This window comes from Erinaceus europaeus, chromosome 5 (assembly GCF_950295315.1).
Source record: "Erinaceus europaeus chromosome 5, mEriEur2.1, whole genome shotgun sequence".
NCBI lineage: Eukaryota > Metazoa > Chordata > Mammalia > Eulipotyphla > Erinaceidae > Erinaceus > Erinaceus europaeus.
This window is the reverse complement of record NC_080166.1, coordinates 82,039,480-82,055,115: the sequence shown is the minus strand read 5'-3', so window position 1 is coordinate 82,055,115 and position 15,636 is coordinate 82,039,480. Positions and strand designations below refer to the sequence as shown.

The 15,636-nt window shown below is 40.9% G+C and overlaps 1 long non-coding RNA gene across 2 annotated transcripts in view; it reads right to left on the bottom strand.

The window, feature by feature from the left end:
- The window catches only part of LOC132538625 (uncharacterized), a 126,462-nt gene that overhangs the window by 85,409 nt on the left and 25,417 nt on the right, over positions 1-15,636 (bottom strand). For both annotated transcript variants that reach the window (XR_009549975.1, XR_009549974.1), the window contains exon 2: positions 2,723-2,820. This is a non-coding gene — a long non-coding RNA (uncharacterized LOC132538625). The remainder of the gene's footprint in view (positions 1-2,722; positions 2,821-15,636) is intronic.

Here is a 15,636-nt window from a genome sequence, read left to right as displayed (position 1 = left end):
GTTTGATGATTCTAATCCTATAGTGCTTTAAGCTTTTCAATTTTAAAGGCTAGGTATGCAGAAACTCCCTAGTATCACTTCTAGTATGTTGGACATTAATAGTAAAGAGTTATGTCACAGAATAACATTGAGTATATTATACTCTCACCAATGCCATAAGCAGGTTTCCTTTTCTAAAACAGATTTTGGTCTAAAGTGTAATGAAATACTTTCCTTCAGGAGCTTGTGAACAGATTGAAATGTGATTTCTATCCAAAAAGTAGAAGCAGCATGTTAATGTGAAGTTCCTTTTTTTTTTTTTTTTTTTTTCTTTTTTCTTTAGGAATGGCTTTTAGGAGGTATGGCTAGAGACTCTACTATTCAAACTAATCAGATTTTTTTTTCTTGGGCAAAATGCCTCCAGAGCTCTTTTCAAAGACTCTTTTCCTCTCTCCCTACAGTGCAAATTAGTCGGTGAAAACACTGGATTAAACAAAACAAAAGAGGTTTTTACCACTGGTGTCAATCAAGTATTGATAGTTTTGTTTTTGTTTCTAAAACAAGACAATGAAGAGACAATTTTAGTTCACAAAGTCTAGATGGATCACCTCCCTGCACAACTTTCCAAGGAAATTTCACTAGAGGCTTGGGAAAACGCACTGGCAACTCAACTCTTTTCAATTTAAGACTCAACTAACTATAAGCCAAACTAATTGTCTTCTTTTATCCAACACCTATTCTTTAAAGATAACAATGGGGGACAGGCAGTGGTGCACCTGATTGTGTGCACATATTACAATCCGTAAGGACTCAGGTTCAAACTTTGGGTCCTCACCTGCAGGGGGAAAGCTTTGTGAGTGGTAAAGCAGTGCAGCAGGTGTCTCTCTGTCTCTCCCACTCTATCTCTCCCTCAATGCCTGTCTCTTTCCAAAGTAAGTTAGTCAATTAGATCAAACTAATTTAACTTAAAAAAATTAAAATGACTTGGATAGGGACCAAGCAGTAGCGCACTGGGTTAAGTGCACATAGCGCAAAACACAAGGACTGCTGTTAAGGATCCTGGCTCAAGCCCCCAGCTCAACCCCACCTGCTGTGGGCGGGGGGTGTCACTTGGCAAGTGGTGAAGCAGGTCTACAGGTGTCTATCTTTCTCTCCTCCCTCTGTCTTCCCCTCCTCTCTCAATTTCTTTTGGTCCTATTCAACAACAACAGTGAAAAAAAGAGAAAAAGATGGCCACCCAGGAGCAGTGGATTCATAGTGCAGGCACTGAGCCCCAGTAATAACCCTTGAGGCAAAAAAAAAATGACTTGGTTAGTACACTATCCAGGTGAGCTATGTTGCTGATGGATCTCTCTCTCTCTCTCTCTCTCTCTCTCTGTGTGTGTCTGTGTATGTGTGTGTTGCATGTGAGTACATCATTCCTAAGGTCACTTTTCCATTTCTTAAATTTCAGATATACATATGGAGGGAGAGAGAGAAAAAAAAAAGGCATCAGAGCACAGCCCCACCATCCATCAAGCTTCCCCCAGTGCTGTAGCTCAGGCCTTATGCGTTGGAAGGGTTGTCCTCTCCCAGGTGATCTATCTTGTAGGTTTCTCCCTCTCACTCTCTCATGCTTCATAATGCCCCACGATGATTCCAGCAAAGGTCTGGCAAGCCTGCTTCCCCAACCATTTGAAAGAAGGAATCTGTTGATGTAAGTCTGAGACTTGAGAGGACAGGGAAACAAAGAACACTTGCTCACAGTGGGCAGGGACAGTTATCTTCCTGTGCTGTGAAGAGGAGCTGCAGAAAAGACTTGTTACTTTTCAGGCTTGGGAAATACTTTGTTTATATTTCTCTGTCTCTCTCTCTTTCTCCCCCCCCCCCCCAGTTTCACTCTGTTCCATTCATAAAAAATGAAAAAAAATTGCTACCAGGAGCAGTGGATTTACAGTGCCAGCACTGAGCCCCAGCGATAACCCTAGAGGCAGAAAAACAAAACAAAACAAAAACCAGAAAGCACAGAAACAGTAAGTGTTAGCAAGGATGAGTAGAAAAGGGGACACTTCTAAGCTGCTGGTGGGAATATAAACTGGCCCAAATGCCTGTGGAAAATAGCCTGCCATTCTTTGAACAAACATCAATTTCAATTAGCTGTTGAATTTTCATCATTCTTTCTTGAGAAGGGATGTGTTGGAAGAGAACATTTCTGGCTTACTTGTTTGTTTGTTTTAAAATTTTCCCTTTATCTTTTGTTGGGAGGTTAGTGCTTTATAGTACAGTTGTCGGCACATGGGTACAATTTCACATTTCACCAAGGCAGTTGTCTGCAAAACACTTTTGCCTCCATTAGGTTGATCACCATGTACCAGGACTTGAAAGCCTCCCCTCCCCTAACCCCTCTCCCTGTCCTGCTTCCTCGGAGTTCTTTGTTTTGGTGAAATACACCAAGCCAGTCCAAATTTTACTTTATATTTCCCCTTTCTGTTCCTGTCTCTTAAGCCCTGACCATGAGTAATAACCAAAAGAGCTTACCAAACTCAGTAACAGAAAATAAACAACCCCCTATCCAAAGTGGGGAGAGGATATGGCTAGAATAATTCACCAAAGAAGAGATCCAAAGGGCCAACGGACATATGAAAAAGTGCTCAAAGTCATTGATTATTAGAGCAATGCAAATAAAGACAACAATGAGATACCACTTTGCTCCTGTGAGAATGTCTTACATGAGAAACGATAGTAATGACCAATGCTGGCTTACTTGTTGATATGTCTCATGATGTTCTCTGGTTTGAAATGCTGGCAGGGTCAACGTTATCTCACGGCCTCCATGTCTGGGGAGGAGACCAAAGGATAGTCCTGGAGGAAAAGCAAAAGGATTTGGTCATTTGAAATCTGACCATTATCCAATTTTGTGTGTCTCCTTCTCTTCCGGGGTTCTATTTGTTCCCAGTGGCCATGGACTGTACCCTGCTTGCTCTTTTAGTATACAGAATCTCACTGTCAAGCCCAACTGTGTCATAATGTCTCACTTTTTCACTGAACACAAGCTTTGCCTGCTGATGCAACCACCTATCTTCCAGTTCTACAGGCACCTTTTTTTTTTTTTCCTAGCACTTATTCTACTTATTCAATGAGGAGCTGAGCCTTGGAACATACCATTTTTTAAGATTGTGGTTATCAAGAACATCCTCTGCCTTTTCTCAAGTTCCAGGTATAAGTAAGATGATCATCTTATATTTGTCTTTTCCTTCTGGCTTACCTCACTTAACATGGATAAGGACACGAATAAAGTCTCCACAAAAGAAGAGATCCAGAGGGTTAAAACACACACACACACACACACACACACACACACTGCTTGAAGAAACTGGTTACCAGAGAAATGCAAATAAAGACAACATTGAGATGCCACATTACACCTGTGAGAATGTCATACATTAGAAAGGACAGGAACAACAAGTGTTGGCAACACTTAAACAACTCAACTCAGATCATCTGAACGTCTTGTGACCACAGGCCAGTGCAGAGATGACTGATAGGTCCTGAGGAAGAAAAAAAAATCTAACTTCTACTAATATTCATGCTAGACCACATTTTAAGGTTTTTCTTTAATTCACTTTATAATGTGTAAGACAGTTTAGTAAATAAACAAATATAAACTGAAGATCTGTGCTAATTTTTATGATAAGGGTGCTCAAAAATGCTTTGGAAACATCTGTAAGAGATGACAGGAGAGCATAACCATTCAGTGAAAGGGGCATCAAAGAAAATGAAAATGAGGGGCTAGCGAGTGGTTCACTGGTAGAGGACACACCTTACATGCCCAGGAATCCAGGTTCGAGTCCTAGGTCACCACATGGGAGCACCTGCAAGGGAGAAACTTCACTAGTGGTAAAGTGGTGCTATGGTGTCTCTCCCTCTCCCTCCTTCTCTGTTTCTCTGAAAGAGAAAAAAAAACAGCTGCTGGGAGCAGTAGAATTCTGTAGGCTCTGAGCCCCAGCAATAACGCTGGTGGCAATATACAAAGTAGAAGTGAGAGGCACCGAGCTAGGCTTCCATCCCATTGTTACTTCTCCACAGAATTAAATGGCCTCCCAAAGTATGGTTTTTCAACTCTCTCTCACTTCTTTTGAGGGTATCTGAATGAAATTTGATTGCACTGAGGAAGTTTATTCAGGCACGGATCCATTCTCTTCCAGTCGTGAGTCACCAATAGTCTCAGAACAAGAAGCTTTTACGAGCTTGACACAAATTTTATTACTTTAAACCAACTCAGCTAACTTTTATATCTTTGGTCACCTGCCTAACAAAATAGAAAAACACACAAATAAACAGTTTGAGATGTTGTAGTTTCTGATATAAACTAGAATGGCTTTTATTTTGTGAGTAACAGTTCTTTTTTTTAAAAGATGTATTTACTTATTATCATGAAAGAGAGAAGAGAGAAAAACAGAGCATCATTATGGTACATGTGATGCCAGAGTCTCATACCTTTAGGTCCAGCATTCTAGCTACTGAACAACCTCCTGGGTCACAAAAAGGTTTTAAAAAATTTCCCCAATTCCAGTATCACTTTATTGAGGAAACGTTGATTTATAGATTGTGATTTATATCACAAATGTTGATTTATAGATGTTGTCACAAAAGTACATTTCCACATTTCCCCAAGATAAGCATAAGCACATTTCATCTTCCACTGAGCCACTATCTTATTCGTTCCACTGTAGGAACTTACTCTCACTCTTTCTTTCTTCCTTTTAAAAAAATTTTTTTTAATTATCTTTATTTATTGGAGAGAGACAGCCAGAAATTGAGAGGGGAGAGGAGATAGAGAGGAAGAGAGACAGAGAGGTACCTGCAGCCCTGCTTCACCACTCGTGCAGGTGGGGACTGGGGACTGGAACCCGAATCCTGGTGCACTGTAATGTGGGCGCTCAGCCAGGTGTGCTACTGCCTGGCCCCTCTTCCTTCCTTTCTTTAAAATTATTTATTTTTATATAATGTTTTTAAAAATATTTATTTATTTATTCCTTTTTGTTGCCCGTGTTGTTTTATTGTTGTAGTTATATTATTGTTGTTATTGATGTCATTCTTGCTGGATAGGACAGAGAGAAATGGAGAGATGAGGGGAAGACAGAGAGGGGGAGAGAAAGACACCTGCAGACCTGCTTCACCGCCTGTGAAGCAACTCCCCTGCAGGTGGGGAGCCGGGGGCTCAAACCGGGATCCTTACACCGGTCCTTGTGCTTTGTGCCACCTGCGTTTAACCTGCTGCGCTACTGCCTGACTCTCTTAGTTATTTATTTTTACCAGAGCACCACTCAGCTCTGTCTTATGGTGGTGCTAAGGATCGAACCTGGCTTATGGGAGCTTCAAGTATGAATTTTTTTTTTTTGCATAACATTATGTTACCTCCTCCTGGTACCTACAATTCTTTTTAAAACACTTTAGTACTACCTTGAGCTTGCTTTAGTGCAGACTTAAATCACCATATAACCAGATAACCTACATCTCCACTATCTCTCTATCTCTTTTTTTCTTCCAATGTGTTTGGGTTAGGCAAAAACCAGGAAAACAGTAGTGATGACTTTGTAATCTCTTACAGTGTTTGTCAGCTCCCAATGATCCATTTGCCATCCTCCTGCTCCATGTCCTCTGGCAGCCACTTTGAGAAATATGATTCTAACTTCCTAAAGTGTTTTTGATCTTTTAATCTTCATCATGGTGCTTATCACGAACATGGTGGGTCAAATCTCCATAATAGAGGCAGCTGATGACAAATAAATAAATATAATAAAAGAAAGAAGAATAAGAATGAATGAAACATAAAACATAGACGAGAGTTGAGAGGCAAGGCTATGAGTTTTCTAGGAATTCCATTTTTGGTCTTCACTAGCCACTTCTTCCTGGAATTTTGGGAATTCCCCTAAATCTTAAAGCCCTCCTCCTCCTTCTCTTCCTCCTCCTCTTTTTCCTCTTCTTTTAAAAATGAAAGTTAATTGCAGTTGAAATTAGGTTCAGTTCTCAACTACTAGAGTCCTAACAAGCACACTTCCGGGGCTTCACAGCTTTAGTGTGGGCAACATGTTGACAAAGATCCCTCGCTCTTCTATCAGAAGGCACAGCCTCAAGTCAGCTTAATTCAGTGCTCACAATTGCTCTACAGATTCCTTCACATGTTGGTTAATCATTTGTGACCAACTGTATTGCAGTTGCTAAAATGGTCAGTCATTGGCTTTCTCCTAGAGACAGTTACTTTTTCAGTTGTGCTGCATGGCCCAAAACTAATTCTGTGCAATTCATCAACTATACTACTCTCACCGTGCCTGTGGTTCTGTCAGAATATTTTTCCTGTGAAGTCACAGGCTCCTGGGACCTTTTGTCTGCAGAAGAGGAGGAAAAGTGATCTGACAGATGCCAGGCTTGAAAAGAGCAAATCCCAATGGGTAACTGGAAGCTAGAGTTGGAAGTCCTTTAGTGACATAGGATGTTAGCAACATAGGAAATTACTTTGTAGTCAGTATGGTAGGCTCTCAATATGCTACTTAGGCTTCTTCCAAGAAGAGATTTTGCTGAACTCATCAGCGAATAGCCACTCACATAGTTTGACCTGGAGGGTTTTGCTATACTTGCTCCATTAATAAATAATTCCCTGAAAGCAGAGTGCATCACTCACTCCTACAGGAAATTCCAACCCTCTTTGTTCAAATACTTAAGGGGAGCAGGAGTTGTCCTTGGAAGATTCATGTTAACCTGCAAATGTAGGGTTTGGGAGATAACATAATGGTTCTGCAAAATACTCTCATGCCTGAGGTTCTGAGGTCCTAGGTTCAATCCCCAGCACCACCATAATCTGGAACAAAGTAGTGCTCTGGGGCATGCATCTCTCTCTTTCTCTCTCTCTCTCTCTCTCTCTCTCTCCCTCTTCCCCGTTAAAATGAAATAAAGCAAATAACATATTTAAACTGAAAACATGATCAACCCTGGGTTCTAATCATTTCTCCCTGTACAAAGATGGGCATGAATTTATTTTTTATGTATTTATTTTTAATGATTTTCTAATGATCAACAAGATTGTGGGATAAGAGGGATACAATTCCATACAATTTCCACCACCAAAGAAAGTTCTGTATTCCATCACCTCCATTGGAAGGCTCCCTATTCTTTATCCCTCTGGGAGCATGGACCAAAGATCTTCATGGGGTACGGAAGATGGGAGGTCTGGCTTCTGTAATAGTTTCTCTGCTGAACATGGATGTTGATAGGTCGATCCGTACCCCCAGCCTGTTTCTATCTTTTCTTAGCTGGGCAGGGCTCTAGAGAGATGGGGTTCCAGGGCACATTGCTGAGGTCCTCTGCTTTCAAGTGGGGCATGGGTTTATTATTAGATTAGCACAATGTTGCCCAGGGAACTAGGGCAGGGACGCAGTGGGATAAGAGCAATGGTTAGGGGATTTTATCGAGTAACTTGAGGTAATTTGAGGTAGATGTGAGTCCTCCCAGCCAACCACGGAAAGTTGGCCCCACTAGGTCCCACACAATGATTCCACTATGGTTCAGGTATGTGGATGACAGTAAAAGAGAGCAAAGGCAGCAGGAAGAAACATTCTGGGTGATGATATATAAGCAGGATGTTTCAATGCCCCCTAAGCTTTACCTTGGTTACTCTAACAATTAGGACAACAAGGTATTGAAGACTTTGTCTTAATCTCTTAAATTATCTCCTGGATTCCACACATTTCCACTACATTACATCTGAGAGACTAGAAAGGATAGAGTGATAAATGCCTAGCTTTGTTCTTCTCCCCCCCCAATAACTTTCTTTCCCCCCTTCTTCTCCCCAAATATTACCTACCCTTGCACGAAAAGAATCCACATACACATTGTCACCACTGAGTTGGATGGGAATACCTTTCTGCCCACACTGATTCTTGTTGCCCAGAAGTTTACCTTGATGGTGATGAAATTGGCATACCTATGGATTGGGGCTGCCAGGCTTAGCAAATAAGAAGATGGACCACCCAGTTAAATGGGATTTTTTTTTCAATTCCAATTCCACTCTGACAGGATGTCCAATAATTCATTTTGCAGCATTTCTTTGGCAAAAGCATTAAGCAGCATGGTTATCTCATCTTGGGATTAGTCATATTTATACAGAAAGCAACTGAAACTGATTATTGACACTTCATGTGAGGAGATAATTACTGACCACTGCCTTTGTTCTTCTTCTAGCATTTGCCCTTCTTCCGTAGCCAGTCAACAGCGTCAGGTTGAGCCTGATGTAAAGTTTCGAGACCTCCTTTGAATCTGGAGAGGTGGCAGTCGTTGACTATGTGGGTCATAGTCTGTCTGGAGCCGCAGGGGCAGTTCGGGTCGTCTCTGGCTCCCCAGCGATGGAACATAGCGGCACACTGGCCATGGCCTGTTCGATAGCGATTGAGGAGGGCCTAATCATAACGTGCTAGGTCAAAGCCAGGTTGACGTTTGCAGGATGAGGTGTTTGTTCTTTACCTCAGCTGACTGCCAACTCTGTTTCTCTGCCTTTGTAAAGCCTTGCAAGGGGTTGGGGAGAAACCAAAAGTGAGTGAAGGTCACTTTTGCCCATATGCTTATAATAATCTAAGGAGAAAAACCACAAGAGTGAGAAATAAACAATAAAACAAGGCAGCAGGAAATGTGCCAAGTAGATTATGTATTAACAACCCAGGGGGAAGGAATGATCCAATTTGATGGGAAAAATCTGGGCAGGACCTTAAGGTACTGTTGTAGGCCCCCTGTTGAGGGAGGAGGGGTGGGGGAAGAAGGAGGAAGACGAGAAGGAAGAAGAGGTGGAATATTCCAGCCAGAAGGAATACTCTATCTAATCCAAAGCTTGAAGTAATCAGTACTCATGGTCCAGTTTGAGAACTGATGAGGCCAGCAAAATAGCTCACTGGGATAGTGTACTGCTTTGCTATGTGTGAGACTTAGATTTGAACCTGGCCATCACATCATTGAAGAAAGCTTCAGTGTTGTGATCTCTCTCTCTCTCTCTCTCTCCATCGTCTCTATCTATTAGAGAAAGAGGAGAGAGCTGGTGAGGAAACTATAACCCCAAGTACAACTTGTGTCTAAAAATTTGGTAGAGCTGGTGCTGAATAAGGTCGGCTAAGACTTCATGGTTAAAGGTCTTGAATGTTCTACCAGTGTTAAGACTCAATAGCGAAAGTGTCCAGGCAGAGCCAGAGTCTAAAGTATTCTAAGACAAGTGGAGTCCACACTGTGTTCTAGGATGAGAAAAACATAGCAATGAGGCAGAAGTTCTGAGTCAGGCAGAGTTCAGTCAGCTTAGAGGTGATTGCAATTATTGCCAAATGCCAAAACTTGCTCATGATTGCAATAGAAATGAACCATTTCCTCTTCACTGCACTGAGCATCCTTGTTTCAGGTTTTGAAGAGGATGGAGTAAGAACCCCTTCAATGGCCCTTCTGTTATGGATCCTGGCCTCTGATGTGGTGCTTAGCCCAGACCTGCCTTCCTCGAGCTCCAGCTGGCAATTATGTGGGCTGCAGGCTGTAACAGTCCCCCAAATACCTCAGCAGTGCACAGGACACTTCTTGGGACCACTCATGTCTCTTCATTTCTGGGGATTGAGAAAGTGGACTCCACTCTGTTTCCAAAGTAAAAGGGAAGGCCAGAAGGTTGCTCTTTTGGCTATTGTGCTGCTCTGCCATGTGCAAGGCCCAGGTTCAAGTCTGGTCCCCACCACGTTGAAAGAAGCTTTGGTGCTGAGGTCTCTTCCTCACACACATTCTCTATGCCTCTCTGTGACTATCTTAAAAAAAAAAAAAAAAAGGAAAGACAAAGTAAAGAGGAGAGCTTATGACGGTTACAGCATGTTGGGGAGGCATGTAGGGAAAAAAATCACCAAGGATTTCTCTGGCCACTAATCTTTCATTTCATATTTTTTATAAAAGTGACATTTTTATATTATTACTAAGCAGGCAAATTCAGAGATTTTAAAAAAGAAACTTACAAATTTTGGCCACTGAGTATATAAATATTAGCTGTATCTTTCTCAAAGGCAGCCTTTAATATGTCAAGGTATATGCCTTCTTCTTTATTTTTTAAAGATCTTATTTATTTATTCAGGAAGATAGAAGGAGAGAGAGAGAGAAAAGACCAGACATCACTCTGGTACATGTGCTGCCAGGGACTGAACTCAGGATGTCATGCTTGAGAATCCAATGCTTTATCCACTGAACCACCCCCTGGATCACAAGGTGCATGCCTTCTAAGAGTATTTTCTTTTGAGTCTCTTATCATAAAAGGATGTTAAAGGTGGTCTATTTTCCCCTGTATTATATCCACCTATTGAGATAATCATGGGTTTTGTTCTTTCTTTTGTTGATGTGATGCATCACATTCATTTATATGGTGAGATGAACCATCCTTACAGCAACGGAATAAATCCACTTGATCATTGGTAAACAACTCTTTAAATCCACTGCTGAATTTATTTTTCTAGTATTTTGTTGAAGATCTTTTCATCATCTAAATATCCCTGTCTTTTTCCTCCTCTCTCTCTGGGTGCTGATGCAGTTGGAGTTAAGGCTCTAGTTTATAAATTTCTGTCCTCTTATTTTTTCCCTTCTATTGATTGTTGGTTTTGCCTTTTCTTCTCTTTCTAATTCCCTTAGATGTAAGCTTATACTTAAATCACTTGTTTTCCACTTTTTCTTATCCTCTGAGCTTGCACTGCTATACATTTTCCTCTTGTACTGCTTTTGCTGCATCTCATAGGTTCTGATAACTGGTTTTTTACTTTTCATTCATCTCCAGGTGTTTTTTTAATTTAATGTAATTTAATTTTTCCTCATTGATCCATCATGTTCAGTAGAATGTTGCTTATTCTCCACAGATAGAGAGAGGAATACAGCAAGGGAGAGGGAGACAAAGAAAACAAACACCACAGCATTGCCTCACCATTCTTGAAGTTTCCTCCTTTGGGGTGCTTCCAAGTGGTAGTGACTTCTGAACCCAGATCCTGGTACTTGGTGAAGAGTGAATCCTACTGGGTCAGCGATAGTCTCATTCATTTACATCCTGACCTCTGTTACTTCTAAAAGTTTTAATTATTAACTCTTCTTATTCATTGCTTCTTATCTCTCCACTCTTTAGTTTTTCTGAATTTCCTTATATCTTTGATTAGTTGTTTTGAGTTTTCCTGAGTCACTGTGATCTGTTATTCTGAACTTTCCTCAACGTTTGGGACCTTCTTTACTAAAGTAATTTCAAGCTCTGGTTGGGAGATATAAACTTGCTTGTTTTAGAGGCTGGATTCTAGATAATTGGTTTCTCTTTGTAATGGCATATTCTCTTAAAATTTCAACTTGCAAAGTGTTTATTACTATCTACATATTATTTGTCTTCCTACTTTAAAATTCTATTTAAAACAAGGTACTAATTAGCAGTTGAGCTACTCATTGTTTCCCAGCAGGTGGCACTGTGGATTTACTGGACTGCCTTTGGATATTTGGGGTCTTTGCTGGCTTTGGTAGGTCTCCTTGGTCCAGCAGTTACCATGTCATCTTGGTGGGGCAGGGGCCCCAGACATGCTGGGGATGGTGTGTTGGCACCCCTCCACTCTGGAATCCCAGAAGCAAGACCTGACATTCTGCCCTTTTTCCATACACTTCATGAGATCAGTACACAGCCCATATGGGGAGAGGGAAGGAGAATAGTCTAGAACACTTAACGCTATTATCCTACTTGCTGAAGTCTTGGCCTGTGTGAAACACTCTGGATCCTATTTGAACTTCATCTAGGTCAAGGGCATGACCTCTAAGTGGCTTCCACTCTCTCCTGTCCAGTGCCCCTGCTCTGAATCCACCACCCCAAACCTCAGCCTCCAGGTGTGTCTTTCCAACCACATTCTGCCTAGAGATGCAAAAATCTCTCTGCCACTGGCACAGTCTATCTTGATCTCTTGTAGTACAAGGGATGCTTCAGTCTCACCCTGGGCTGTGGAATTCTGCCAGTGGTATTTCTTGTTGGTGATGTTGTCCTGCTCAGGGATCGTCTTTTAAAAGTCATTTGGGGGGGGGGGGTGTCAGTGGTGCGCTGGGTTAAGCACACATAGTACAAAGCACAAGGACCTGTGCAAGGATCAGAGTTGGAGCCCCTGGATCCCCAACTGCAGTGGGGAGGGCTTGCTTCACAAGAGGTGAAGCAGGTCTGCAGGTGTCTATCTTTCTCCCTCTCTATCTTCTCCTCCCCTCTCAATTTCTCTCTGTCCTATCAAAAAAAAAAAAATCAGAAAAAAAAGTCACTTGGACAGAAATCTATAGACCAGTAGAGGGCACAATGGACTCTGGCCACACCTTTCTGTTTTGCCTACCTGAAGTCTTTCAGGCTAATGGTCATAGCCAGGGTGATGCTATTAAACACAGCTCAGGCCATACTGGGTGTGTGGGTATGACCTTCTGTCTCTTGACATCTCAAGACATTTTCTTTTGAGACAAAATGGTAGCCAAGTCTGCATTAGAGACAACCAAGGAAGTTAAATTTCTATAGTTCTCTAACATCATGTCCGTGCACAAAACATGCTGATCCTGACACAGGCTTTCTAACTCACCTAAGAGAACTCTAGCCAAATCTCTGTATGCCACCAGTCTCTGACGCAAACCACAAGAGGTCACCACAAATGTTGGAAAGGGTGATGAATGAAGAATAAATATTCTTCAGGATTAAACAGTGCAATCTAATATTCCCTAGCATCAACTCTTTGTTCAAAGAATCTTCTTCAGATCCTGGATATTTTTTCCAAAGGGCACTTGGTTAAGAAGATACTTATTTCCCTGAGGTGAAGCTACTGGGACCTGGTCTCTCAGAACTTTACTTTTATATCTGCTCTTGATTTTCCAAAACGCATATTTTCATTTGTTAATTTGTCATGAATTAATAAAAGATGATATCGGCTCCTAATTTTGATACAGTGTCATGATCTGTAGGATGAAAATTATAAGATTTTTCTGGAAGACTGTTGTTGTGCGCGGGCCGCGGAGAAGAGAGAGAGGGGGTCCGGAGCGAAGAGGAGACACGAATCTTTATTTGCGCTGGCACCTCAGAGTTGGGTGCTAGAGAGGCAGGTTGGGCCACGTGGAGGTAGCGAAAATGGCCGCCTCACGCAGTAACCTTTCCTGCGTCTGAACACCGGAGTGAAGCGCTGGCAAGAGAACGAGGTGTGGAAGAAGAAGGGCTTTTATAGGAGTAGCTTTCCCGAGAATGGAAAGGGGGGGGAGTAACCATAGCACTCCAGGATAGGATGATAACTCTCGTGAGAATGGGAGGGGGGAGGAGTGACCAAAGCACTCCAAATATTGCAGGGATATAGACAATGCCCTGAGGGTGCAACATGGCGGAACAGGCACTCCGAGAATGTCCCAACTCTCTCGGGAACTAGCAGTAGCCTGAGGGGACAACATGGCAGATGTGACTGCATCGGCACAATTTCCCAGCAGAAGACCATTTATTAATAAGTGAATTTTTCATGCTTATGATTGTGAAATTATACATGTAGAAAATCTGTGTTAGATAAATTAGAAATGTATACAAACTATACTATATCTATTGCAATACTGGGAAAGGAAGGACTTTAATACTAAACTGTAGTCTTTGTAGTTTTTAATTTCTTTTTTTAATTGAAGTAACATCAGTTTATACCACTGAATAGGTTCAGATATGTAAATAGATTTATATATCAACAAAGTCTAATTTTTATTTGTAATTATAGAGTTGATTCTTTTTATTCAACTTCCACCTCTTCCCTCCTGCCTTCTGACAGGAAACATTTTTATAGTGCTATAGATTTGGGTGTTGGCTTGTTTTGTTAAGTCATTGGCTTTATAAAAATCTACTACATACAAGTGAGGTCATGTGGTATTGGTACTCCTTCACATGTCTAATTTCATTTAGCACAGTGCTAAGTGAAACGTTGTAAATGGAAGGATTTCATAATTTTAAATAGTTTAGCAATTCATTGTATATGTATGTATACATACATGTATTCACATGTACACTACATCTTTGAGATACACTTCTCTCTCAATGGACTCACAGACTTTTTCTAACTCTTGAATGCTGTGAGTAATCCCACATTAAGCAGAGGGTTGTATAGATCAAATAATTGCTTCTATATTCTTTGAATAAATGCCCAGCAGTGAGGCAGCAAAGTCAGATAGTATTTCTATTATCCTCCTCCTTCTCCTCTTCCTCCTCCTCCTTCTTCTAGAGATTTCCATACTGTTGTCCATAGTCGTTGTTCCAATAGCTTACCAACACTTGTTCCTCTTCTTTCTTTCATGTGTTTATTGGTTATTTGCATGTCTTCTTTGAAAATGCCTATTTTTTAAATCACTGTTTTGTTGTTGCTGTGGCTGACTTTTATGAATTATCTTTTTGGAATTAACTCCTTGTCTGATATATGATTTGCAAATATCTTTTCCAACCTAGCAGGCCGTCTTTTCATTTTACTGATTGTTTTCTTTGCTATGCAGAAGCTATTTTTCTTTTAGTTTCTTTTTTAATAGGGGGAAGTTAGTGGTTTACAGTATAGTTGTTGACACAGCGGTATAATTCCTCAACTCCCTGTGAGAGGTATTTGTAAAATATTCTCACCCCTCCCCTTAGATTCTTTTCTACTATCATGCCCCATCAGGACCCCCAAGCCTCCCCCCAGCCCCTGTCCCACCCATTCCCTTCCCTTCTTGCTCAGTCTTTTGCTTTGATGAAATACACTAAAACAGCTCAAATTTTACTTTGTTTTCCCTTTCTGTCCTTGTTTCTTAAGTTCCATATGTAAGTGAGGCCATCATATCCATATCCATATCCAGCCTTCTCATTTTGGCTTTTCTCACTTAACATGAAGCCTTTGAGCTCCATCCAAGATGAGGAAAAGATGACTTCATCATTTTTAACAGCAGTGTAGTATTTCATTGTGTATATATACAACAATTTTCTTAGTCACTCATCTGTTGTTGGACATCTAGGTGAAAAAGGCTTTTATTTATATATTTATTTATTTTGGTGCAAAAGCTTTTTAATGTGTCTCATAGGTTTGTCTTTGCTACCACTGCTCTTGTCATTGGAGTAGATTCTGTAATCACATTTCAATGGCCATCAAGTTGCAATCTGCCCGTCTCCTTCTGCATTTTACTGCTTTAGGCCCTAAAGCCTTTATTCCATTTGGTGTGAGTTTTATTGTCTGGTTTCATTCCTTTGTGACTGTTTAGTTTTCCTGACAACACTGTGAATGGACTGAACTGTATTTTGATTATGTACCAGAGTACTAAGCTAGGAGAATGAAAGGCCATGACTTTTCTAGTTAGTTTTTTCAAATACCTTTGGAAGGAGTATTAAAATATTTTAAAACTATGTATTTGGGGTCAGTAAAATAGTTCACTTCGATAGTGCACTGCTTTGAGCCTGGTCGCCACTGCATTTGAGGAAGCTTCAGTCCTGTGGTATCTATCTTTCACTCTCTGCCTCTACTAAAAAAATTAAAATTATGTATTTTATTGCAATACTAGTCTACATATATAATTTTTTTATCAATTCCAGTTTCAACTGTGTATAGCAAAAGGCAAGAACTTATCCTTTCTTACAGCTGAATAGTATAAGTGAGAGAGAGA